Source organism: Papio anubis, chromosome 1, assembly GCF_008728515.1.
Source record: "Papio anubis isolate 15944 chromosome 1, Panubis1.0, whole genome shotgun sequence".
In the NCBI taxonomy this organism is placed as follows: domain Eukaryota; kingdom Metazoa; phylum Chordata; class Mammalia; order Primates; family Cercopithecidae; genus Papio; species Papio anubis.
The window spans coordinates 42,268,977-42,280,976 of NC_044976.1; the positions used below are offsets into that span (position 1 = coordinate 42,268,977).

At 42.2% G+C, this 12,000-nt stretch overlaps 1 protein-coding gene across 15 annotated transcripts in view; it reads left to right on the top strand.

Annotated features, from left to right (window-relative positions):
- Positions 1 to 12,000, top strand: part of ST3GAL3 (ST3 beta-galactoside alpha-2,3-sialyltransferase 3) — a 230,305-nt gene that overhangs the window by 91,882 nt on the left and 126,423 nt on the right. The gene's annotated exons all lie outside the window — the stretch shown is intronic.

Consider the following 12,000-nt stretch of genomic DNA (forward strand, 5'->3'; position numbering starts at 1 on the left):
AGAGTTGTCAAGAGTCATGTAAAAGGATGTCTGTTTTCTGTGCATATATCCTGTCTCAGAAAGCGGAGCAGAGGGCATTGAAAGACCCCAAGCTGTGGGAATGCTGGAGCAGATAACTATCAGGCCTCTCCACTAGAATGCTGGGCTGGTGAGAGCATCCCAGTTTCCGGAGGACGTACACTGCATTGCACGTTTACACACATACCCCTTATACTCAAATACAGACGTCTTCCAGGAGAGGAGTACCACACTGTACTGTGCACTCATGCCAAAATGCATGTAGGTAGACACACTCCTTCTCTTCCCTGTTTACAGTGCAGGACACACAGATCAGCACACCTGCCCCAAATTCACCCAGACCCAATGGAGCCTGGCTCTCCCATGTCTGGGGCAGTTTACCTGTTCCACACCACTGTACCTGTTGACAGGAAGTGGGAAGAGACTACTTTGATTCTTCAGCTTGCTGCCATTGGGTCCCTATGGGAGCCTCAGAATGACATGACTTTGAGGGAAGAGTGTCTCTGTGTTTTTAGGTAAAGTCACGTGGGCCTCGTACCATGGGTACCGCCCATGAATGCCAGGGAGACTGCTGGCCTGTTGAGGGCAGTTAATTCATTTTGCCGTCCTTTGATATGATAGATTGATGATTCACAAAAACAGCCATGAGGTACAGCAGTTGATGTAGAGTGGACAAGAGGAAAGACATTCAGAGAATATGATCACAGCCACCACTATTTACTGAGGGCCTGCCTATTTTACTGTGTGCCAACACTGTGCTGAGTGCTTTATACACCTCTCAGCTATCTCTCACAATCGCTTTTAATTTTTAATTTTTTTAATTTTTAATGTTTTTGGGTACATAGTGGGTGTATATATTTATAAGGTACATGAGATGTTTTGATACAGGCATACGAGTAATAATCACACCAGGGTATATGGGGTATCCATTACCTGAAGCATTTACAGCTTATTTGTGTTACAGACATTTCAATTATACTTTTAATTATTTCAAAATATACAATAAATTTTTGTTGACTGTAATCACTCTGCTGTGCTATCAAATACTAGATCTCCTTACAATAGCTTTGATATCTTTATTATAGATAAAGAAGCTAATGCTCAAAGACATGAAGTAACCTGTTCTGGGCCATTCATCTCTGTCTAACTCTAGAGCCCGTACTCTCTCCCTTAGCATCTTTCGATCTCATACCTTGTGTGTTTCCCACCAAAATGCTGAGGCAGGAGAAGTCACTTTAAGGTAGAATGGACAGACAGAAAGAGTTCTTAAATTGATCCAAAACTTGTGTCTATTTGTGTAGTAAAAGATTGGTCATTTTATTACATAAAGGTTAAGAACTTCTATTAATCAAAAGACCCTATTAAGAGAGTGAAAAGGCAGGCTGGATGGGCATAGTGGCTCACACCTGTAATCTCAGCACTTTGGGAGGCTGAGGCAGGAGGACAGTTTGAGGCCAGGAATTTGTGACCAGCTTGGGTAACACAGTGAGACCCCAACTCTACAAATTTTTTTTTAAATAGTGAGGGCATGGTGGTGTGTGCCTGTAGTCTGAGGTACTCAGGATGCTGAGCAGGAGGATCACCTGAGCCCAGGAGTTAGAGGCTGCAATGAGCTATGATTGCACCACTGCACTGCAGCCTAGGTGACAGAGTGAGGCCCTGTCTCTGGAAAAAAAAAAAAAAAAAAAGAAGAAGAGAGAGAGAGTGAAAGGAAATCCAGAGTGTAAAAAGATCTTACAGCACAAATAAACAAAAGGCTTGTTTCCAGAACAAAGAATGACAGAAATCAATAGGAATAAAGGAGCAACCCGTTACAGAAATGAGCAAGACTTGAATAGGCATTTCACAAAAGAGGAAATCCAAATGGCCAATAAACTTCTGAAAAGGTGTTTGATTGGGTTAGTACTCAGCGAAATGCAAATTAGAATCCCAATGAGAAATCAATACACATCTACCAAATGGCAAAACTTGAAAAGCTTGACAATTCCAATGTTGAGAAGGATGTGGTGCAGTGAAAACTCTGATTTTTACTTGTTTTAGCATAATTTGGTACAACCACTGTGGAATAAACTATGGCAGTATCTAGGTAAATTTGGATATACACATACCTGGTGACTTAGCAGTTCCTCCTCTAGGTATATTATCTGCAGAAATGGATGCTTATACATAACAGGACATATATATGCAAGATAGTGTATAAGAATGTTTATAAGAACATTGTTCATAATTGTCAAAAACCAAAAACAATCCAAATACCTAACAATAGTAGAATGAATATGTAAATTATATTCATAGGGAACAGTAAAAATGAGCAAACCATAGCCAGATGCAACAACATGGATTAATCTTAAAGACGTATTGTTGGGCAAAAGAAGTCAGACAAAACAGTACATACTGTGTTTATCCTTTTATATAAAGTTCAAAAACAAATGAAATTAAACCATATTTGCTTAGATACATAATTCAGTATTAAAAGCAAGGAATTGAATTCTGTAATAACTAGATGGTGGTGTTCAAGGGGGTATGTTGAGGGATGGGCACAGGGGGGCTTCTAGTGTGTTGATACATTCTTTTTAGTGACCTGAAGGGGGTTATATAGGTGTCCATTTTACAGTAACTCACTAGCTGGGCATTGTATTAAAAATGTAAAATATAGCAAATATATAGAAAAGTACATAAAACCTCAATGTACAGCTAACAATGTTCAAGGGGATTTTGGTCCTCAGCCTCCGTCTCCCCTGGAGTTACGAAAAGATCTTGGGCTTAATCTTCAAATAACTATGGACCATGGCAGTAAGGCTCGAGGTTTGTACATGATTCTCAGTGAAGGCTGGCAAAGAATGAGAATTCAGACATTTTTCCGCTGACTCCCTCTTAGTGGAGGATAGAGCAAGTTGATTCAGAGTCAGCCTCAAATTATGACTGGTTTTCAGTTTACTTAGCCTTCAGTTTTCCCGACAACACCTACCAGCTTCCACACCTAGTTCTGCCTTATGCATGCTCTCATGGAATACTTGCAGGAGGCCAGTCGTTTTGCTATCTCATGCTTTGCATCAAGCCTAAAAGGGAATGGTACCAGGGAAGAGCTGGGCAGAGGTCTTTACTATTCAAATAAAATAGGTCTTTACTATTTTATTTGGAGAGAATTTACAAAGTGTTGGGCATACCACATTGCCAAGAACGTTTTAGAACTTTAGCAGGATAACTTTGCAATTAATCCCTATTTGACTTTCTTTCTGTTAGTGTAGGTACTTAAAAGTAAGAAAAAAGATTCCAGTTCTAGTTAAGATGGAGTGAGCACACTCAGCCTATCTCTCAGTGCAGCTAAAGGCCCATTCAGAATTCATTTAATAGCAGTTTGAGGACTCTGAGACATAAATAGTAGCAGACAAGATAGGGGAAGAATACCAGAATTCAATGTATTACTAAAGTGGCAGTTAATTTCCTATTTTCCCTTCAGTGTCCCATGTCTTAGACTCAAGGTACCCCAAACCTCAGCAATGGACACTAAGGTACAAACAGCTTCAGGAGAAGACCTCTAGTTAAAGCTCTGGGGTGGGAAAAGGGCTTCCAAGGCTCAGACAGAGGGGGAGATCCCAAGAGTTGTTCCCTCATGCCCCAGCCCCCAGGCAATCCCACAGTGATGGTGGTAGGGACAGTGGCAGCAGTAGGCCCTTCAAGCACCTAAAACTGAGGGAGGGGAACCTTCCTCTCTGATCAGAGGAGCTGTAGTCCCAAGGGGATGGGGTGCAATTTTGGTTGCTTATTTTCTGTCTTTGCCTTCCTGCTACTTGGCCCCAGATCTGAGTGCAGTTCCGAAAATTCTTGGCAGAGTGTGGTAACTAAAGCCCCAGCTTTCTGGCCAGAGGCCCAGGAAGGATAGGCCCAAGGAACCAGGAGGCACAAAAGAGAAAACAAAGGGAAAGGGAGCTCAGGAAAGCAACCCCTTTAAGTCATTTATGGACTTCAGGATAACCCAAGCTGTGCATGTGTGCATCTGATTCTAAACAACATACCAAAGACTTTCAGAACTGAACTAAGGGACAGACCACTGCCCAAGTCCCAGACTAGATGCACACACAGAGGACTCTTCTGACTAGGTTTTGAAAATGGAACTGATGTTGAAACCACAACCCACAGAAGGGTAGTTGGAATTTGCTGCCTGAACCCAACCTGGTCGATTGTCTGCTAAAACAAAAATATGAACATTTTCCACTGGATTTAAACAAGATGTAGAGTCTCATAACAATATTCAGAATATCCCAGATATGAACCAAAATGAAGAACCAGGAAAATTTGAACTTGCATGGGAAAAGTTAATCAACCAATGCCAGTGCTGAGGTGACACAGATGTTTGAATAATCTAACCAAGACTTTTTAAACGGCTGTGATAAAAATGCTCCCCAAAGTAAAGGCAAATTCTGTTGAAATGAATAGAAAACTAGAAAATCTTAGCAAAAAAAAATAAAGGTTAGGTGCAGTGGCCCATGCCTGTAATCCCAACACTTTGGGAGGCTGAGGCAGCAGGATTGCTTGAGGCTAGGAATTTGAGACCAGCCTGGGCAACATTGCGGAGACCTCTTCTCTACAAAATTAAAGGAAAATATTAGCCAGGCATGGTGGCACACACCTGTAGTCTCGGCTACTTGGGAGGCTGAGGCAGGAGGATCACTTGAGCCCAGGAGTTCAAGGATGCAGTTAGCTATGATCACACCAGCCTAGGTGCACTCTGCACTCCAGCCTAGGTGACAGTGAGCCCCTATCTCTAAAAAAATTTAAAAATAGAGATTTCTAAAAATGAATGTCTTAGCAAAGAAAAAGAAGAGGAAGAAAATACAAAGAAGAACCAAATAAAGCAATAAAACTTTCCAATTGAAACTACGGAGAAAATATTTTAAAAGTTAAACAGAGCCTAGTGACTTGTGGGACAATACCAGAAGGTTTACCATTCGTGTCTTTGGAGTTCCAGAAGAAATATTTGAAGAAACATGGCTAAAGCATCCCAAATTTGGTGACCAAGTATGGTTTTTTTTTTTTTTTTTTTTTGAAACGGGGTCCCCCTCTCCCCCCCCCGGGCTGGAGTGCAGTGGCCGGATCTCAGCTCACTGCAAGCTCCGCCTCCCAGGTTTACGCCATTCTCCTACCTCAGCCTCCCGAGTAGCTGGGACTACAGGCGCCCACCAACCCGCCCGGCTAGTTTTTTTGCATTTTTTAGTAGAGACGGGGTTTCACCGTGTTAGCCAGGATGGTCTCGATCTCCTGACCTCGTGATCCGCCCGTCTCGGCCTCCCAAAGTGCTGGGATTACAGGCTTGAGCCACCGCGCCCGGCCCCAAGTATGGTTTATCCTGGGAATGGAAGGCTGGTTCAACAATAAAAAAATTCAATACAATCCACTGTATTAACTGTCTAAAGAAAAAAAAAAACTACATTGTCTTATTAATTGATGAAGAAAACATATTTGACAAAATTCAACAACTATTTATGATAAAAACATGCAGCAAACAGAGAAAGGAACTTCTTCAACCTGATGTCGGCCATCTACAAAAACTTAGAGCAAACATCATACTTTATGGTAAAAGACTGCTCTCCCCCTAACATCAGGAAACACTTCTGGAAGTTCTAGTCAATGTAATAAAGCAATAAAAAGGATACAGAATGGACAGGAAGAAACAAAATTAACCCTTTTCATAGATGACATGATTGCATACATAAGAAATCCCAAGGAGGCTACAAAAACACTCCTAGAACTAGTAACTGAGTTTAGCAAGATGACAGGTTATGAGGTCAAAACGTGGAAGTTCATCATGTTTTTATGTACTGGCAATGAACAGTTGAAAACCAAAATTTAAAACACATTTATAGCAGCTTCCCGAAACCAAATACTTATGTATAAATGCTTATATATAAGTCTGATGAAACATATATAGGACCTGTATGCTGAAACTAGTTCCTCTCCCACTTTTTCTTCCCCATCTACCCAACTGAAAGTTCAGGCTGCAAACCTAGAATCACCCTAATTGTTCCTCTTCCTTTACCCTCTCCCACTTTCCTGTCTTCACCATGTGTTCTTCTCTAGCTGCTTCTTTCTAGCACCACTGCCCAAGGTACCATCTTCTCTTCCCTAGACTAGAAACATCTCCTGACTAGCCTGTCTGTGCCACTTACTGCCTTCTGTACATTGTAGCCAGAGTAATCTTCCGGAAACATAAATCAGATCCTGTCTTGTTACCACTGAAGCCTCTCCAGTGACTTTACAGTACACTTAGAATAAAATCCAAACTTGTCCCTCCTTCCTGGGTCCTACTTACCTCTCAGATTTCCCTGTAGTTCATTTGCCCTCAGCCCACTGCCCTCATGCTACATTGGCATGCCTGTGGCTCCTTGAGGATGTCAGGTCCTTTCCCGCCTTGGGTCTTTGTGCTTGCTGTTGCCACTACCTAGGCTGTTCTTACCTCCTGCTTTGCATTGCTGTCTTCAGTCCTCTGTCCCACTGTCACCTCTGCCAGAAGGTCTTCCCAGACCACTTCATCTAAAGTAGTCCACTCCTCTAACCAGTCCTTCTCTAAAAAAGGTATGTCTTCAGTTTTTCTTAGCACACCTAATTCTTTCAAACTATTCGCTTATTTACTGACACGCTGTCAATCTCCCCCACTGGAATGTAGTCTTCATTTTGGCCAAGGACTTGGTCTGTTTTGTTCATCACTGTATCACTGGTATTTAGAATGCGCCTGGCACGTAATAGGTGCTAAATAGGTGTTAAATAAATAGGTGTTAGGCCGGGCGCGGTGGCTCAAGCCTGTAATCCCAGCACTTTGGGAGGCCGAGGCGGGTGGATCACGAGGTCAGGAGATCGAGACCATCCTGGCTAACATGGTGAAACCCCCTCTCTACTAAAAATACAAAAAACTAGCTGGGACGTACAGGCGCCCGCCACCACGTCCCGGCTACTCGGAGGCTGAGGCAGGAGAATGGCGTGAACCTGTGAGGCGGAGCTTGCAGTGAGCCGAGATCGCGCCACTGCACTCCAGCCTGGGTGACACAGCGCGAGACTCCCTCTCAAAAAAAAATAAATAAATAAATAAATAAATAAATAGGTGTTAAAGAATAGAAAATTAGAAACAATAATATTCACTAATTAAGGAGTGCTTGAGGTCAATGGCATATCCATGCACTGGAGTAACTGTGCAGTCGTTTAAAATGATGATGCAGTTTTACTTTTATTGACATGGAAGATGTTGAGGATACTGTTGAGTGAACAAAACAGAAACAAACAGCCTGTATATTGAGGCCAAGTGTAAGTAAAATTATTTATGTACATTCATACATAGACAGCATTTATGGAAAGAGAGATTTCTGGGAAAATAGTCACCAAAATATTTGTAGCAGTTAACCCTAGGTAAATGGTTATTACTTCATTCTTTGTAAGTTTTTTGGATTTGGATTTTTGTATTGAGCATACATTATTATTATAACTGGGAAAAAATTCAGTTATTTTTGTTTGGGGAGTGGAGCTCTCTCTCATTTTGTTTAATAATTGCTTGGTGATTGTCGTAGTCTCTTTGGGCTGCTATAACAGAAATACCTTAGACTGGGTAATTTACAAACAACAGAAATTTATTGCTCACAGTTCTGAAGCCTGGGAAGTCCAAGATTAAGACATCAGCAGATTCAGTGTCTGGAAAGGGTCCATTCCTCATAGATGGAAGCTTCTGTGTGTGTCCTCGCAAGACAGAAGAGGCAAATAGGCTCCCTCAGCCCTCCTTGATAAAAGTATCAATCCCATTCCTGGGGGTGGAGCCCTCATGACCTGATTACCTTCTAAAGGCCCCACCTCTTAAAACGATCACATTGGATATCAGGTTCAAACACATGAATTTGCGGGGGACACCCAACATTCAGACCATTTCAGTGAGTATTTATGCTCACTGAGAGTAGATAACTACCCTACAAGGTGGTAAGCTCCATGAAGTTTAAGACACAAACTGCAGACTATTTTTTCCCATTTCCTGTACCAGCAGCTGTTTTGACATGCTGTCCCTCCTAATCCTCCTGCAGCTTAGTGCAAGACGCCCTGGTATGACCTGGACACAGCTGATGCTGTGAACAGGACTGAATTCACTGCAGTACTCAGCCCTAGACATCCGCTGTTTTCCCAAGACGGGAGGGAGATAGATGGGTGCAGTGACATCTTTGGCTGCCATGGGAGGGGACTTCTATCTACTGGGTGAGGCTTCCAGGGCTCCTTCTGTAGCCTGTGATTCTCTTACTTGGGGCCAAGGATGTGTCATGCTCCCTTGGCCCCCAGTATGCCACATTGGAGAAGAGCTGTGCTGTGCTCAGATGGAGGCCTGATAGTCACAGGGGACTCTGTTACCAGAAGCTTCCTGCTAGGCCTCTCACCTCCCCCACACCAACATACACCAATTTGAGATTGGATCTTAGTTTGTAAACTTCTGAGTTATTTTACTGAATCAGTTAATTTAGTCTAGGTCAGTAGGTTTTTCTGTGTTTATTTTAGAAAAATGCTTTTCCTTTTAGTTTATCTTTGATTAATTGATCCCATGCTGTGGTTTATTTCCCTGACTTAAGATGATGTGGGAGCTATTTGCACTTTGGCCAGCCCTTCTCAGGCCTCTTTTGACTCCCATGATTCATGTGTGGCATATGCGGCCAGGGCCTTCCGACATCACCCCCGGGCAGGAGATGGGAGGTAATAGTACATCATTGCTCTCACGAAAACTGTGCTGCTAATGTGAGGGTCTGCTTTTCTGGTTTCTTCTGAGAGTCATTGTAGCATAACGTAAAGAAAAGAATCAGCCCTGGGTTGGTTCAGCGGCATCCCTGCTAGCCTACTTCATGATTGGGGAATCTTGAACATATTTCCCCTCTCTAAACCTCTGTTTCCTCATCTGTAAAATATAGTACCTGCCTCATGGGGCTGTGTAGGTGACAGTACTGAGAACAGCATGAATACAAAGGAAGATGCTCAATAAATAGTAGTTCCTCTCAGTCCCTTCATTCTGCAAGCCTGACAGCCCATTTGGAACTATTGCCAACTTCCTCCTCCACCCAAGCCATGGCATATGTAATATATTACATATGCTTAATATACCCCGTGACTTTTTTTTTTTTTTTAGAGATTGTACAGTGACATTTCTTAAGAAATGATAGAGCTGTTTTGGCTAGGATAGGTCCTCATTCCATTTACTGCCATTCCGTTTGTACTTAGCAATTCATCATAGCCCAGAGATTGGAGCCAAAAACCACTTTAAAGAAGATCTGGCAGCAGAGCTGCTTCTCTGGGTAGATGGAGTTTTCTTGCCTCGTGGACTATCCTGCCTATATGACTTTGTGAATTATAATTCGAAACATTGCAATTTTCTGATAGAACCAAGTTCATGTTTTTATCCCATAAAATACCAAACTTGATATACCTCAATAATGCTCCGTAAATTGGTGTTCATGGAGAATATTTGTGGTTGTCATCAGTAGCAGTCATTTAATAAGCATCTGCTTCGTGCCAGGTACAGTGACTGCTGATTGGAATTTGTGGTGGTCCACTACAATGAAAAAAGGACGTGGGTCACTCAAAACGGAAATGCCAGTAGCATGTTAGGCTCATCATGTACAACCGTATTCCTTGAAATTCCATTCTGGGGCTCAATAGCCTGAAGGTGAGGCTATAGTAGGGCATCTGGCTTCAGGAACCTTCAAGAAGCTCTCTCTTTTGTCCTGGAACAGGATGTGACTGCACAGCCTGGTGCTCCCAGTTGCACATCAGAATGTAGGTAGGAAGTAATACTCATGTGCTGTACTAGGACAAACAGGAGAGGACTTGGAGTTGTCTACATAGGGCATTGTGAAAACATTTGTGATTTTTAAAAAAATATTACAGAACTGTGATGAACAGGCCTGGTGTGGTGGCTCACACCTGTAATCCCAGCACTTTGGGAGGCCAAAGCAGGAGGATCAGTTGAGTCCAGGAATTTGAGACTAGCCTGGGCAACATGGTGAAACCCTGTCTCTACAAAAAAATGCAAAAATTAGCCAGGTGTGGTGGCATTGCACCTGTAGTCCCAGCAGCATTGCGCCTTTCGTCCCAACTACTCAGGAGGCTGAGATGGGAGGGTCACCTGAGCCCAGGAGGTCAAGACTGGGGTGATCCGAGATTGCACCGCTGCACTCCAGCCTGAGCGACCGAGTGAGACCCTGTCACAAACAAACAAACAAACAAACAAAAAAGAACTATGATAAGCCAAATGAAACACGAAGTATTGAGAAATGTATTAAATGTTGAATTGCTATACCATAAAAATCTTTTCAAGTTTTTAATTAAAAACTTGAGCTTGTTTCAGTGTTCATAAATTTTTATTCAGGAGTTTTGCCTGGGAAGGCTTCACATAACTCCTGTCAAGGCTTTTTAATGCTACTCTCTTAAAAAAAAATACTCAGTTATCATCAAAAAGAGATTTCATTCACACAAATAACTGACAAAAATGTAAAATCCTATGTATACTTATTCAGATGTTTACAGCAGCTGAAATTATATTTTAAAAATCCAACAGCTCTTCTTTAATCAAAATTGTAAGGTTGAAATTTCTTCAGTTAGAACAAATGGATTTCAAATCTAATCTCACTTTTTTGTATCAGATATTTCAAAATAGCATGAAACTCTATTGCAAAATGTGTATGAATTCTTAGAGCAGTCACCCTGAGTTGGTTGGAGATCATAAGAGGCTACACTCAATGCACATAAGCAGAGATATTACCCGATACGTGAGGACGGGTGTGTTGCCCTTCACCTGGAGCTGTGCTCCCCTGGGAGTCCCCACCTGGCCTGCCTGCCACTGACCAGCGGCCTCTTGGGCAACACTCTGCTCCATGAGTTTTTCATGCAACATTTTTCATGGAACATAATTTTTACTTGAAAGTACAATTGACAGACTGTGGCTTTTCAGACTCTGGAATTTGGCAGACATTTTCTCAGTAATGAAAGTGAGCATTATCACTTCAGGGGAAATAACTGACAGTATTTTGTTGCCAGTGATAAAATGTTATTCCATGTGATATCTTCTCAGTACTTAAATTTTAAATTAAACAAGGGTTGGAGGCTGACCCTGTGTTACGGCCTCACAATTGGTCAGTTTTTGTTTTGTTTTGTTTCTGTTTTTAAGACAGAGTCTCGCTCTGTTGCCCAGGCTGGAGTGCAATGGCATGATCTCGGCTCACTGCAGCCTCCACCTCCCAGGTTCAAACGATTCTCCTGCCTCAGCCTCCCAAGTAGCTGGGACTACAGGTGCATGCCACCACACCTGGCTAATTTTTGTATTTTTAGTAGAGACGGAGTTTCACTGTGTTGGCCAGGCTGGTCTTGAACTCCTGACCTTGTGATCTGCCTGTCTAGGCCTCCCAGAATGCTGGGATTACAGGTATGAGCCACTATGCTTGGCCTAGTCGGTTTTTGTAAATGCTCCCTACATGGCTTGTAAAGAGGCCAGACACAGTGGTATGCACCTATAGGGCTGAGGTGGGAGGATCACTTGGGCCCAGCAGTTTGAATCCAGCCTGGGCAGCATAGCAAAAATGTACACTCTCCATTTGTTGGATGTAAGGTTCTCTGTATGTCTGTTAGTTTAAATTTAGTAATTGTTCTGTTTACGTCTTCTGAATTCTCACACTTTGTGAGCCTGATTTTTCAGTGGGTTATGATGGTATACCAACTGTGTATTTTTCTTCTAATTCTGTTAATTTTGCTTTATAAGTAACAAGGTTTCATTATTACATGTATTCATACTTTAATACATGGCATCCTTTTGTTTATGTCCAGTTTCTGAGCCTTCTAAGAGTTTACATCAGTGTTCCAGTGTTCATCCAACAAGTTATATGAATCTTTTGCTATGACATCTAGACTGACTTATTCCTTTAAGGCAGCAATGTAAGAGTTAGTGGTTAATTTCAAAGACATCTGAAAAAGCACTTT